This window comes from Pseudophryne corroboree, chromosome 3, assembly GCF_028390025.1.
Source record: "Pseudophryne corroboree isolate aPseCor3 chromosome 3, aPseCor3.hap2, whole genome shotgun sequence".
Lineage (NCBI taxonomy): Eukaryota > Metazoa > Chordata > Amphibia > Anura > Myobatrachidae > Pseudophryne > Pseudophryne corroboree.
The window spans coordinates 263,062,431-263,077,113 of record NC_086446.1 but is presented as its reverse complement, the minus strand read 5'-3'; the positions used below and the strand labels follow the sequence as shown (position 1 = coordinate 263,077,113).

At 49.7% G+C, this 14,683-nt stretch overlaps 1 long non-coding RNA gene across 1 annotated transcript in view; it reads right to left on the bottom strand.

The window, feature by feature from the left end:
• Positions 1 to 14,683, bottom strand: part of LOC135057678 (uncharacterized) — a 211,838-nt gene that overhangs the window by 138,830 nt on the left and 58,325 nt on the right. Inside the window, exon 3 of the long non-coding RNA XR_010244295.1 lies at positions 321 to 436. This is a non-coding gene — a long non-coding RNA (uncharacterized LOC135057678). The remainder of the gene's footprint in view (positions 1 to 320; positions 437 to 14,683) is intronic.

The following is a 14,683-nucleotide window of genomic DNA, read 5'->3' as shown; positions in this document are numbered from 1 at the left end:
CTAGCAGGAGATGATGGTATGAGCAGAGGCGTAACTAGGGTTTTTGGAGCCCAGGGCAAGGTTAGAAATGGCGCCCCCCCCCCCCCCACACACACACACACACCACCAACTAAAAAAAAAAAAAAAAAAAAAAAGAAGGAAAGAAAAGCCTTAGAAAAATAGAAACAAATCGACAAATTGTGTGCGCGCGCTGGGAAAAAAATGGGCGTGGTCACATACCAGAAGGGGCGTAGTAACCGAAAATGGGGCGTGAAAACATGACACGCCACCTGTTTCACGTCACACTGGGAACATTCTTTTCAATTAAACATGCACCTTACCTGTGTGATGGTTTCTCACAATATGGAACCTCTGAAGAACTGTATCCTCTGAGGCAGATGGCGTCTTCAGTCGGTATTCACTATTCATGTAGGAGATCCGATCGTCCGGAAGATGCCTGTTTGTGTAGGAATATTAACAAGGTCAGAATCATGCAACAGTGGTTCAACAAGACTCACATACTGTCCCCTGTGTTACATCCTGCCCCCTGCGTCTCTCAGCCACACCATCATCTCCCTCTCGAGTCATCTCTCAGTCACACCATCACCACCCCCTGCATCATCTCTCAGCCACTCCATTACCTCCCCCTGCGTCACTACTCAGCACACAATCACCTCCCCCTGCGTCGTCACTCAGCACACCATCACCTCCCCCTGTGTCGTCACTCAGCACACCATCACCTCCCCCTGCATCATCATTCAGCACACCATCACCTCCCCCTGCGTTGTCATTCAGCACACCATCACCTCCCACTGCGTTGTCATTCAGCACACGCTATCGCACTCTGTGTCTCTGTGTGTGTTCCATGCGCTGGGAGCCCATGCTGCTGATGTCAGGGAGACTGCACCGCACCTGAGCACCCTGTGCTTGCATTCTGACAGAGAGGGCGGGATGTATTAACATACATTGCCACCAATCGCCGCCTACCGCAGCGATGCTAACATATGCGATTAACATCGCAATGCGGTAGACGAACCCCCCTGTGATGTTGAATGGAGATACTCACACTGCTGGCGGGGAGGGGGCATGGAGACACACTGCTGGCGGGGAGGGGGCATGGAGACACACTGCTGGCGCGGAGGTGGCATGGAGACACACTGCTGTTGGGGGGGCATGGAGACACACACTGCTGATGGGGGGAGGGGGGCATGGAGATACACACTGCTGATGGGGGGGGGAGCATGGAGACAGACACATACACACACACACACTGCTGATGGTGGGGCATGGAGACACACACTGCTGATGGGGAGGGGGGCATGGAGCAGTGGTGCAAGTAGAAAAAATGTCTTAAAGGTACTGTGTGCGCGCGCCAAAAAATGGGTGTGGTCAAATGCCATATGGGGCGTTGCCAATGAAAATGTGGGCATGATACACATATGGGGGAGGGGCAGATACACATATGACCCCCACAGTGCCAGATACACGTTGCCCCACAGTGCCAGATACACGTTGCCCCACAGTGCCAGATACACATTGCCCCACAGTGCCAGATACACGAATGCCCCACAGTGCCAGATACACGAATGCTCCCCACAGTGCCAGATACACGAATGCTCCCCACAGTGCCAGATACACGAATGCCCCACAGTGCCAGATACACGAATGCCCCACAGTGCCAGATATACATTGCCCCCCACAGTGCCAGATATACATTGCCCACAACAGTGCCAGATATACATTGCCCACAACAGTGCCAGATATACATTGCCCACAACAGTGCCAGGTATACATTGCCCCCCACAGTGCCAGATATACATTGCCCCTACAGTGCCAGATATACATTGCCCCCCACAGTGCCAGGTATACATTGCCCCCTACAGTGCCAGGTATACATTGCCCCCCACAGTGCCAGGTATACATTGCCCCCCACAGTGCCAGGTATACATTGCCCCCCACAGTGCCAGGTATACATTGCCCCCCACAGTGCCAGGTATTCGTGAAGCAGCAGAAGAATCCCCCCCTCCCCTCCCCCTGCTCACCGCTGCTGCTGACTTGTGTGAGGGGAGGAGAGCGCAGCCTGCGCTCTCCTCCCCTCACATCAGTGGTAGCAAGCGGCAGCCCATCGGTGTGGGTACGGCGTACCCACGGCGAAATTCTTAAGGGTATGCCATACCCACCCGTACCCGCATACTTGCACCGCTGGCATGGAGACACACACACACTGCTGATGGGGGATAGGGGGGCATAGAGACACATACACACTGCGGATGGGGGTAGGGGGGCATGGAGACACCTACACACTGCGGATGGGGGGTAGGGGGGCATGGAGACACATACACACTGCGGATGGGGGGTAGGGGGGCATGGAGACACATACACACTGCGGATGGGGGTAGGGGGGCATGGAGACACATACACACTGCGGATGGGGGGTAGGGGGCATGGAGACACACACACACTGCGGATGGGGGGTAGGGGGGCATGGAGACACATACACACTGCGGATGGGGGGTAGGGGGCCATGGAGACACATACACACTGCTGATGGGGAGTAGGGGGCATGGAGACACACACACACACTGCTGATGGGGGGTAGGGGGTATGGAGACACACACACACTGCTGATGGGGGGTAGGGGAGCAGGGGGGCATGGAGACACACACACACTGCTGATGGGGGGTAGGGGGGCATGGAGACACTCTGGTGTGGGGAGGGGGACATGGAGACACACACACACACTGCTGATGGGAGGGGGGCATGGAGACACTCAGGGACACACACACACACACTGAGGTGCCCTCACCTTGATGAATTGCAGCCTCCAGCAGCTCCTCCCTCCTCTTCTACTGCCAGCCAGGCCCCAGGAGAAGAGCAGCAGAGCTGCAGAAGATCCCGATGTAGCCCCGCCCCCTGCTCGGGTCAGATGAGCATGTGCTGGGCTCCACCAATCTGGGCTCAGCACATGCTCCTCTGACCCCACTGTCACATGTTACTCTCTGCTGCTGCTGAGCTGCTGCTGCTGCTCCTCGTTCTCACACAGCAGGCTCCTGGCGGAAGCAGCAGCACGTTAATGGAGGCGGGGGCGGGCGAGCAGGTACAATGCCCTGGCCGGCGGCGCCCCCTTCTGCTGGGCCTGCCACAGCGCCCAGGGCACGTGCCCTGCTCGACCCCCCTTAGTTACGCCTCTGGGTATGAGTCAGCTGGCAGCTCTGCTAACGTCGGGCGCCTTTTGTTTATGAAAATGCATCATAATATTTGCATTACTATTAGAGATGAGCGCCTGAAATTTTTCGGGTTTTGTGTTTTGGTTTTGGGTTCGGTTCCGCGGCCGTGTTTTGGGTTCGACCGCGTTTTGGCAAAACCTCACCGAATTTTTTTTGTCGGATTCGGGTGTGTTTTGGATTCGGGTGTTTTTTTAAAAAAACACTAAAAAACAGCTTAAATCATAGAATTTGGGGGTCATTTTGATCCCATATTATTATTAACCTCAAAAACCATAATTTCCACTCATTTTCAGTCTATTCTGAATACCTCACACCTCACAATATTATTTTTAGTCCTAAAATTTGCACCAAGGTCGCTGGATGACTAAGCTAAGCGACACTAGTGGCCGACACAAACACCTGGCCCATCTAGGAGTGGCACTGCAGTGTCACGCAGGATGTCCCTTCCAAAAAACCCTCCCCAATCAGCACATGACGCAAAGAAAAAAAGAGGCGCAATGAGGTAGCTGACTGTGTGAGTAAGATAAGCGACCCTAGTGGCCGACACAAACACCGGGCCCATTTAGGAGTGGCACTGCAGTGTCACGCAGGATGTCCCTTCCAAAAAACCCTCCCCAATCAGCACATGACGCAAAGAAAAAAAGAGGCGCAATGAGGTAGCTGACTGTGTGAGTAAGATTAGCGACCCTAGTGGCCGACACAAACACCGGGCCCATTTAGGAGTGGCACTGCAGTGTCACGCAGGATGTCCCTTCCAAAAAACCCTCCCCAATCAGCACATGACGCAAAGAAAAAAAGAGGCGCAATGAGGTAGCTGACTGTGCGAGTAAGATTAGCGACCCTAGTGGCCGACACAAACACCGGGCCCATTTAGGAGTGGCACTGCAGTGTCACGCAGGATGTCCCTTCCAAAAAACCCTCCCCAATCAGCACATGACGCAAAGAAAAAAAGAGGCGCAATGAGGTAGCTGACTGTGTGAGTAAGATTAGCGACCCTAGTGGCCGACACAAACACCGGGCCCATTTAGGAGTGGCACTGCAGTGTCACGCAGGATGTCCCTTCCAAAAAAACCTCCCCAATCAGCACATGACGCAAAGAAAAAAAGAGGCGCAATGAGGTAGCTGACTGTGTGAGTAAGATTAGCGACCCTAGTGGCCGACACAAACACCGGGCCCATTTAGGAGTGGCACTGCAGTGTCACGCAGGATGTCCCTTCCAAAAAACCCTCCCCAATCAGCACATGACGCAAAGAAAAAAAGAGGCGCAATGAGGTAGCTGACTGTGTGAGTAAGATTAGCGACCCTAGTGGCCGACACAAACACCGGGCCCATGTAGGAGTGGCACTGCAGTGTCACGCAGGATGTCCCTTCCAAAAAACCCTCCCCAATCAGCACATGACGCAAAGAAAAAAAGAGGCGCAATGAGGTAGCTGACTGTGTGAGTAAGATTAGCGACCCTAGTGGCCGACACAAACACCGGGCCCATTTAGGAGTGGCACTGCAGTGTCACGCAGGATGTCCCTTCCAAAAAACCCTCCCCAAACAGCACATGACGCAAAGAAAAATAAAAGAAAAAAGAGGTGCAAGATGGAATTGTCCTTGGGCCCTCCCACCCACCCTTATGTTGTATAAACAAAACAGGACATGCACACTTTAACCAACCCATCATTTCAGTGACAGGGTCTGCCACACGACTGTGACTGATATGACGGGTTGGTTTGGACCCCTCCCAAAAAAGAAGCAATTAATCTCTCCTTGCACAAACTGGCTCTACAGAGGCAAGATGTCCACCTCATCATCACCCTCCAATATATCACCGTGTACATCCCCCTCCTCACAGATTATCAATTCGTCCCCACTGGAATCCACCATCTCAGCTCCCTGTGTACTTTGTGGAGGCAATTGCTGCTGGTCAATGTCTCCGCGGAGGAATTGATTATAATTCATTTTAATGAACATCATCTTCTCCACATTTTCTGGATGTAACCTCGTACGCCGATTGCTGACAAGGTGAGCGGCGGCACTAAACACTCTTTCGGAGTACACACTTGTGGGAGGGCAACTTAGGTAGAATAAAGCCAGTTTGTGCAATGGCCTCCAAATTGCCTCTTTTTCCTGCCAGTATAAGTATGGACTGTGTGACGTGCCTACTTGGATGCGGTCACTCATATAATCCTCCACCATTCTTTCAATGGTGAGAGAATCATATGCAGTGACAGTAGACGACATGTCCGTAATCGTTGTCAGGTCCTTCAGTCCGGACCAGATGTCAGCATCAGCAGTCGCTCCAGACTGCCCTGCATCACCGCCAGCGGGTGGGCTCGGAATTCTGAGCCTTTTCCTCGCACCCCCAGTTGCGGGAGAATGTGAAGGAGGAGATGTTGACAGGTCGCGTTCCGCTTGACTTGACAATTTTCTCACCAGCAGGTCTTTCAACCCCAGCAGACTTGTGTCTGCCGGAAAGAGAGATCCAAGGTAGGCTTTAAATCTAGGATCGAGCACGGTGGCCAAAATGTAGTGCTCTGATTTCAACAGATTGACCACCCGTGAATCCTTGTTAAGCGAATTAAGGGCTCCATCCACAAGTCCCACATGCCTAGCGGAATCGCTCCGTGTTAGCTCCTCCTTCAATGTCTCCAGCTTCTTCTACAAAAGCCTGATGAGGGGAATGACCTGACTCAGGCTGGCAGTGTCTGAACTGACTTCACGTGTGGCAAGTTCAAAGGGCATCAGAACCTTGCACAACGTTGAAATCATTCTCCACTGCGCTTGAGACAGGTGCATTCCACCTCCTATATCGTGCTCAATTGTATAGGCTTGAATGGCCTTTTGCTGCTCCTCCAACCTCTGAAGCATATAGAGGGTTGAATTCCACCTCGTTACCACTTCTTGCTTCAGATGATGGCAGGGCAGGTTCAGTAGTTTTTGGTGGTGCTCCAGTCTTCTGTACGTGGTGCCTGTACGCCGAAAGTGTCCCGCAATTTTTCTGGCCACCGACAGCATCTCTTGCACGCCCCTGTCGTTTTTTAAATAATTCTGCACCACCAAATTCAAGGTATGTGCAAAACATGGGACGTGCTGGAATTTGCCCATATTTAATGCACACACAATATTGCTGGCGTTGTCCGATGCCACAAATCCACAGGAGAGTCCAATTGGGGTAAGCCATTCCGCGATGATCTTCCTCAGTTGCCGTAAGAGGTTTTCAGCTGTGTGCGTATTCTGGAAACCGGTGATACAAAGCGTAGCCTGCCTAGGAAAGAGTTGGCGTTTGCGAGATGCTGCTACTGGTGCCGCCGCTGCTGTTCTTGCGGCGGGAGTCCATACATCTACCCAGTGGGCTGTCACAGTCATATAGTCCTGACCCTGCCCTGCTCCACTTGTCCACATGTCCGTGGTTAAGTGGACATTGGGTACAACTGCATTTTTTAGGACACTGGTGAGTCTTTTTCTGACGTCCGTGTACATTCTCGGTATCGCCTGCCTAGAGAAGTGGAACCTAGATGGTATTTGGTAACGGGGGCACACTGCCTCAATAAATTGTCTAGTTCCCTGTGAACTAACGGCGGATACCGGACGCACGTCTAACACCAACATAGTTGTCAAGGCCTCAGTTATCCGCTTTGCAGCAGGATGACTGCTGTGATATTTCATCTTCCTCGCAAAGGACTGTTGAACAGTCAATTGCTTACTGGAAGTAGTACAAGTGGGCTTACGACTTCCCCTCTGGGATGACCATCGACTCCCAGCAGCAACAACAGCAGCGCCAGCAGCAGTAGGCGTTACACGCAAGGATGCATCGGAGGAATCCCAGGCAGGAGAGGACTCGTCAGAATTGCCAGTGACATTGCCTGCAGGACTATTGGCATTCCTGGGGAAGGAGGAAATTGACACTGAGGGAGTTGGTGGGGTGGTTTGCGTGAGCTTGGTTACAAGAGGAAGGGATTTACTGGTCAGTGGACTGCTTCCGCTGTCACCCAAAGTTTTTGAACTTGTCACTGACTTATTATGAATGCGCTGCAGGTGACGTATAAGGGAGGATGTTCCGAGGTGGTTAACGTCCTTACCCCTACTTATTACAGCTTGACAAAGGGAACACACGGCTTGACACCTGTTGTCCGCATTTCTGTTGAAATAGTTCCACACCGAAGAGCTGATTTTTTTGGTATTTTCACCAGGCATGTCAACGGCCATATTCCTCCCACGGACAACAGGTGTCTCCCCGGGTGCCTGACTTAAACAAACCACCTCACCATCAGAATCCTCCTGGTCAATTTCCTCCCCAGCGCCAGCAACACCCATATCCTCCTCATCCTGGTGTACTTCAACACTGACATCTTCAATCTGACTATCAGGAACTGGACTGCGGGTGCTCCTTCCAGCACTTGCAGGGGGCGTGCAAATGGTGGAAGGCGCATGCTCTTCACGTCCAGTGTTGGGAAGGTCAGGCATCGCAACCGACACAATTGGACTCTCCTTGTGGATTTGGGATTTCGAAGAACGCACAGTTCTTTGCGGTGCTACTGCTTTTGCCAGCTTGAGTCTTTTCATTTTTCTAGCGAGAGGCTGAGTGCCTCCATCCTCATGTGAAGCTGAACCACTAGCCATGAACATAGGCCAGGGCCTCAGCCGTTCCTTGCCACTCCGTGTGGTAAATGGCATATTGGCAAGTTTACGCTTCTCCTCCGACAATTTTATTTTAGGTTTTGGAGTCCTTTTTTTACTGATATTTGGTGTTTTGGATTTGACATGCTCTGTACTATGACATTGGGCATCGGCCTTGGCAGACGACGTTGCTGGCATTTCATCGTCTCGGCCATGACTAGTGGCAGCAGCTTCAGCACGAGGTGGAAGTGGATCTTGATCTTTCCCTAATTTTGGAACCTCAACATTTTTGTTCTCCATATTTTAATAGGCACAACTAAAAGGCACCTCAGGTAAACAATGGAGATGGATGGATACTAGTATACAATTATGGACGGACTGCCGAGTGCCGACACAGAGGTAGCTACAGCCGTGAACTACCGTACTGTGTCTGCTGCTAATATAGACTGGTTGATAAAGAGATGTCGTAGTATGTATGTATGAAGAAGAAAGAAAAAAAAACCACGGTTAGGATGTATACAATTATGGACGGACTGCCGAGTGCCGACACAGAGGTAGCCACAGCCGTGAACTACCGTACTGTACTGTGTCTGCTGCTAATATAGACTGGTTGATAAAGAGATGTCGTAGTATGTATGTATGAAGAAGAAAGAAAAAAAAACCACGGGTAGGTGGTATACAATTATGGACGGACTGCCGAGTGCCGACACAGAGGTAGCCACAGCCGTGAACTACCGTACTGTACTGTGTCTGCTGCTAATATAGACTGGTTGATAAAGAGATGTCGTAGTATGTATGTATGTATGAAGAAGAAAGAAAAAAAAACCACGGTTAGGTGGTATACAATTATGGACGGACTGCCGAGTGCCGACACAGAGGTAGCCACAGCCGTGAACTACCGTACTGTACTGTGTCTGCTGCTAATATAGACTGGTTGATAAAGAGATGTCGTAGTATGTATGTATGAAGAAGAAAGAAAAAAAAACCACGGTTAGGTGGTATACAATTATGGACGGACTGCCGAGTGCCGACACAGAGGTAGCCACAGCCGTGAACTACCGTACTGTACTGTGTCTGCTGCTAATATAGACTGGTTGATAAAGAGATGTCGTAGTATGTATGTATAAAGAAGAAAGAAAAAAAAACACGGTTAGGTGGTATACAATTATGGACGGACTGCCGAGTGCCGACACAGAGGTAGCCACAGCCATGAACTACCGTACTGTACTGTGTCTGCTGCTAATATAGACTGGTTGATAAAGAGATGTCGTAGTATGTATGTATGAAGAAGAAAGAAAAAAAAACCACGGTTAGGTGGTATACAATTATGGACGGACTGCCGAGTGCCGACACAGAGGTAGCCACAGCCGTGAACTACCGTACTGTACTGTGTCTGCTGCTAATATAGACTTGTTGATAAAGAGATGTCGTAGTATGTATGTATAAAGAAGAAAGAAAAAAAAACCACGGTTAGGTGGTATACAATTATGGACGGACTGCCGAGTGCCGACACAGAGGTAGCCACAGCCGTGAACTACCGTACTGTACTGTGTCTGCTGCTAATATAGACTGGTTGATAAAGAGATGTAGTAGTATGTATGTATAAAGAAGAAAGAAAAAAAAACCACGGGTAGGTGGTATACAATTATGGATGGACTGCCGAGTGCCGACACAGAGGTAGCTACAGCCGTGAACTACCGTACTGTGTCTGCTGCGACTGGATGATAAATAATGATATAAAAAATATATATATATCACTACTGCAGCCGGACAGGTATATATATTATATAATGACGGACCTGCTGGACACTGTCTGTCAGCAGAATGAGTTTTTTATAGAATAAAAAAAAAAACACCACACAAGTGAAGTCACACGACGAGTGTTTAACTTTTTCAGGCAATCACAATATAGTATACTACTAACTATACTGGTGGTCAGTGTGGTCAGGTCACTGGTCAGTCACACTGGCAGTGGCACTCCTGCAGCAAAAGTGTGCACTGTTTAATTTTAATATAATATGTACTCCTGGCTCCTGCTATAACCTATAACTGGCACTGCAGTGCTCCCCAGTCTCCCCCACAATTATAAGCTGTGTGAGCTGAGCACAGTCAGATATATAATATATACATAGATGATGCAGCACACTGGGCTGAGCAGTGCACACAGATATGGTATGTGACTGTCTTGTACTCCTGGCTCCTGCTATAACCTATAACTGGCACTGCAGTGCTCCCCAGTCTCCCCCACAATTATAAGCTGTGTGAGCTGAGCACAGTCAGATATATAATATATACATAGATGATGCAGGCATGCAGCACACTGGGCTGAGCAGTGCACACAGATATGGTATGTGACTGAGTCACTGTGTGTACCGTTTTTTTCAGGCAGAGAACGGATATATTAAATAAAACAACTGCACTGCTGGTGGTCACTGTGGTCAGTCACTAAACTCTGCACTCTCTTCTACAGTATCAGCCTCAGGTCAATCTCTCTCTCTCTCTCCTAATCTAAATGGAGAGGACGCCAGCCACGTCCTCTCCCTATCAATCTCAATGCACGTGTGAAAATGGCGGCGACGCGCGGCTCCTTATATAGAATCCGAGTCTCGCGAGAATCCGACAGCGTCATGATGACGTTCGGGCGCGCTCGGGTTAACCGAGCAAGGCGGGAAGATCCGAGTCGCTCGGACCCGTGAAAAAAAACATGAAGTTCGTGCGGGTTCGGATTCAGAGAAATCGAACCCGCTCATCTCTAATTACTATGTGGCTAGGCTGCACAAGCAGCTTCTGCTGATTAAAATGATATTACAGGAGTACACTGCAACAAAGCATTTCGTATGCAGATACAGCCGCAGTCACACACAGAATATAGGCATGCCGCATATCATTTTAATCAGCAGAAGCTGCTTGTGCCCCTAAGCATACCAAATGCCCTAGGCATTTGCATAGTTTGCCTATGCCTAAGGCCGGCTCTGCACACGGCCTCTGTCCAAGATCTGCAGCACATCTCATGCGGCCCCCGTCTACACTCTGCAGCACATCAAACATAGCCTGCTAAGTAACTCTAAACCTCACCAACCATTTTACAATCTGTTAATAATTCGATGAAGTTCAACCTTTGAGTGTGAGCCCTGACCAAACTCATCCCCATCTTGATAAGGACAATCTCTGCTTTTGAAGTCGTTTCCTGATATGTTTTCTATTTAGATCCCAAACCTTTGTCCTTTACATTATGAAACTCAGTGCTGGTCTGACCCCATGGAGAGAACATTTCTCAAAAGTGCAATGGAATCTCTGTATAATAGAGTTTGTCACCAATGCTACTTAACCCCTTTATATCTGCTGAGTTGCCCCTTTATGACAAGACCAATTTATATGTTTTCATAATTTACCAGTTTCACCATGAATGGTGCTTATTCCTCAGTCTACACAAGCACATGTTAAATATTTCTGATTAGTATGTTACATGTTTTGGGGCTGAGCTGTACAAAAAGCTGTCCTTGCCCACAAATGCGAATATATCCACATGTATCCAGTGTCAGGTGACTCTATGGAACCCAACTGCCCCTACTTACCTGTCATCACTATCATTGCACATTTGCATTGCACCCTATCCTTGGTGCAAGAGATCGGTCTAAAATTGGACTTTGCATGTGAACTAACCTCTGAATAGCTGGTAATTGCGTCTGCATGCCCCCGAAATGCACATGGCATGCAAATACCCAGTTGCCAACAATCTACACACACTCAGATGCAGTACAACTGAGATCTGTATGACAATTGCATGTGACTGCTCTTAGGGGGTCATTCCGAGTTGATCGCTCGCTAACAACTTTTTTGCACTCCCACAGGGGAGTGTATTTTAGCTTTGCAAGTGTGCGAACGCCTGTGCAGCCAAGCACTACAAAAACAGTTTGTGCAGTGTCACGATCCGGGTATCTGGACGCCATTTCTTACCCATCAGATGCCTCCTAAGGCTGGCTCAGCGCTCCAGGACCGGATTCCATCTGTTATCCTGATGTGTACATTCCTGTATCCTCTCCTGTCACTCTGGGACGCTGTCACAGTAAACGCCATATTACACCTGGCATGGCGTCTCCCGCGGCCTCCGCCGCCGTCCCTGAACTTCTGCATGCAGAGTGTCTGAGTGGCGATTACGTCAGCCGCGGCCTCCGCTGTGTCCGCGTGGTTGGATGTGCATCTGTCAGCCTGGCGCCTCCTGTCTCCGGTGGCCGGCGCCGCCATTACTGTTTTCATTACCACGTGGATTACAAACCAAACTTCCCTCCAAGTGTCTGCATGGGCGCAGCCATCTTGGATTCTGTCAGCTGATCATTTCCACCAATCTGTTCTCAGTATTGATAATCTGCATAATTGCCTAGCCAATCCCTTCCTTGCTGCAGGTATAAATACACTGTGCCTGAGCAAGGAAGGCGTCAGTGCTTTGGTTGTCAAACCTAGTTCCTGTTTGTCTCTCTCCTGTGATTGTCTTCCAGGTTCCAGCTCCTGTCTCAAGACTTCCACCATAGAGACCCGCACCAGCATTCCACCTGCGGTGTAGCCTGACTCTCCAATCCATTGTGGATTCATCTGTTTCCAGCTACAACATTACCTGCTTCCAGCTCAGCTTCCAGCAGAGTACAGCTTCCCTTAAAGGGCCGGTGTCCTTTCTACACTTTACCACTCTCCACCGGTATTATTATTTCTCCGCTCTCAAGTTCTACATTTCAGTTCATATTTCATCGCTCCCAAGTTCATTTATTATTTAACTGGTTCCAGCCAGTATCCACTCCGTGCTAACAACAGTCTGGTTCCAGCCAGTATCCACAGCAGCTGTTTTATCTTCAGCAACCCAGCTTTTCCTGGAACACCAGCTGGCACAATCCTGGGTTATCTCCATTGCTACAGTCGGGCCTGGTAAGGACTTTCCATCTAGAAGATCATAAGAACTATCTCACACTACCAGTGCCCTGTGGCTCCTGCCATCCTGTAGTACCCAGGAACTGTATTTATTCTTTGCTGACTTTTACGTTTTCTTTTACTGCTGCTGTGTTGCGGAGTTGTCATAATAAACATCATTGACTTTTATCCAAGATGTCGTGGTCACGCCTTCGGGCAGTTATTATTCATGTTACTTACATGTCCAGGGGTCTGATACAACCTCCCAGGTTCCGGTACATCTCAGCCCCTACAACTGAGGCTGCCTCCCGTCAGCTCAGGCCCTCAGTTGTGACAGTAAGCACTGACCTAATGAATCCAGCCGGAGACCAGGATCAAGCGGCCAGGCCGATGCAAGAACTGGCAGCCCGACTAGAACATCAGGAGGCTGCACAGGGCCACATCATCCGCTGTCTCCAGGATCTCTCTACTCGGCTGGATGGGATTCAGACAACTCTCCGTGGATCAGGCGCGTCTGGTGCGTCAACCACAGTGACTCCAGCTATAACCCCACCCACCTTACCCATTTCTGCTCCACGTCTTCATCTTCCAACGCCAGCAAAATTTGACGGATCTCCAAGATTCTGCAGGGGATTTCTCAACCAGTGTGAGATTCAGTTTGAGCTACAACCTGGCAATTTTCCCAGTGACCGTACAAAAATTGCCTACATTATTTCTCTTCTCAGTGGCTCAGCCCTTGATTGGGCATCACCGTTATGGGAGAGGTCCGACACCCTGCTATCTTCCTACACTGCCTTCGTGTCAACATTCAGGCGCATCTTCGACGAGCCAGGCCGGGTAACCTCAGCTTCATCCGAGATTCTCCGTTTACGCCAGGGGTCACGTACTGTAGGACAATATCTGATACAGTTCCAGATCCTGGCATCCGAACTGGCATGGAACGACGAGGCCCTGTATGCTGCATTCTGGCATGGCTTATCTGAGCGTATTAAAGATGAGTTAGCTACCAGAGACTTACCTTCTAAGTTAGATGAGCTAATCTCACTCTGCACGAAAGTTGATTTACGTTTCAGAGAGATAGCAACTGAGCGTGGAAGATCATCTGCTCCAAAATCTTCTGCTCCTCCTCCTCGTCAACTGTCACCATCTAAAGATGAGCCCATGCAACTTGGCCGTTCCCGTTTAACTCCTGCTGAGCGCCGAAGATGTCTCTCCGAGTTTCTCTGTCTCTATTGTGCAGCTCCGTCTCACACCATTAATGCCTGTCCCAAACGTCCGGGAAACTCCAAATCCTAGCTCGCCAAGGAGAGGGCCGGCTAGGAGTAATGATCTCCTCTCCATCTCCTCAGGATTGTAATCTCCCAGTCTCGCTTCAAGTTGCTCAACGTTATCGGAACGTCATTGCCCTCCTTGATTCCGGAGCAGCTGGGAACTTTATTACCGAAGCCTATGTTAAACGGTGGTCCCTACCCACCGAGAGACTTCCTTCGTCCATTTCTTTAACTGCCGTGGATGGCAGCAAAATTTTTGATGCAGTTATTTCTTTAAGGACTCTACCAGTTCGTCTGAGAGTGGGAGTTCTTCATTCCGAACTTATTTCTTTTTTAGTGATTCCAAGAGCCACACATCCTGTGGTCCTGGGCCTTCCATGGCTCCGTCTTCACAATCCTACAATTGATTGGACGACTACGCAAATCCTGGCATGGGGTTCCTCTTGTGCTGAGACATGTTTGTTTAAAGTATTGCCTGTCTGTTCTTCCTCCCCCAGGTCGTCTGATGTTCCACCTCCTCCATATCAAGATTTCACGGATGTGTTCAGTAAAGCTTCTGCTGATATCCTTCCTCCTCATAGAGAATGGGACTGTCCGATTGATCTCGTTCCAGGGAAGGTTCCACCTCGAGGCCGAACTTATCCGTTGTCTCTGCCTGAGACGCATTCTATGGAGGAATATATTAAAGAGAACCTAGCAAAG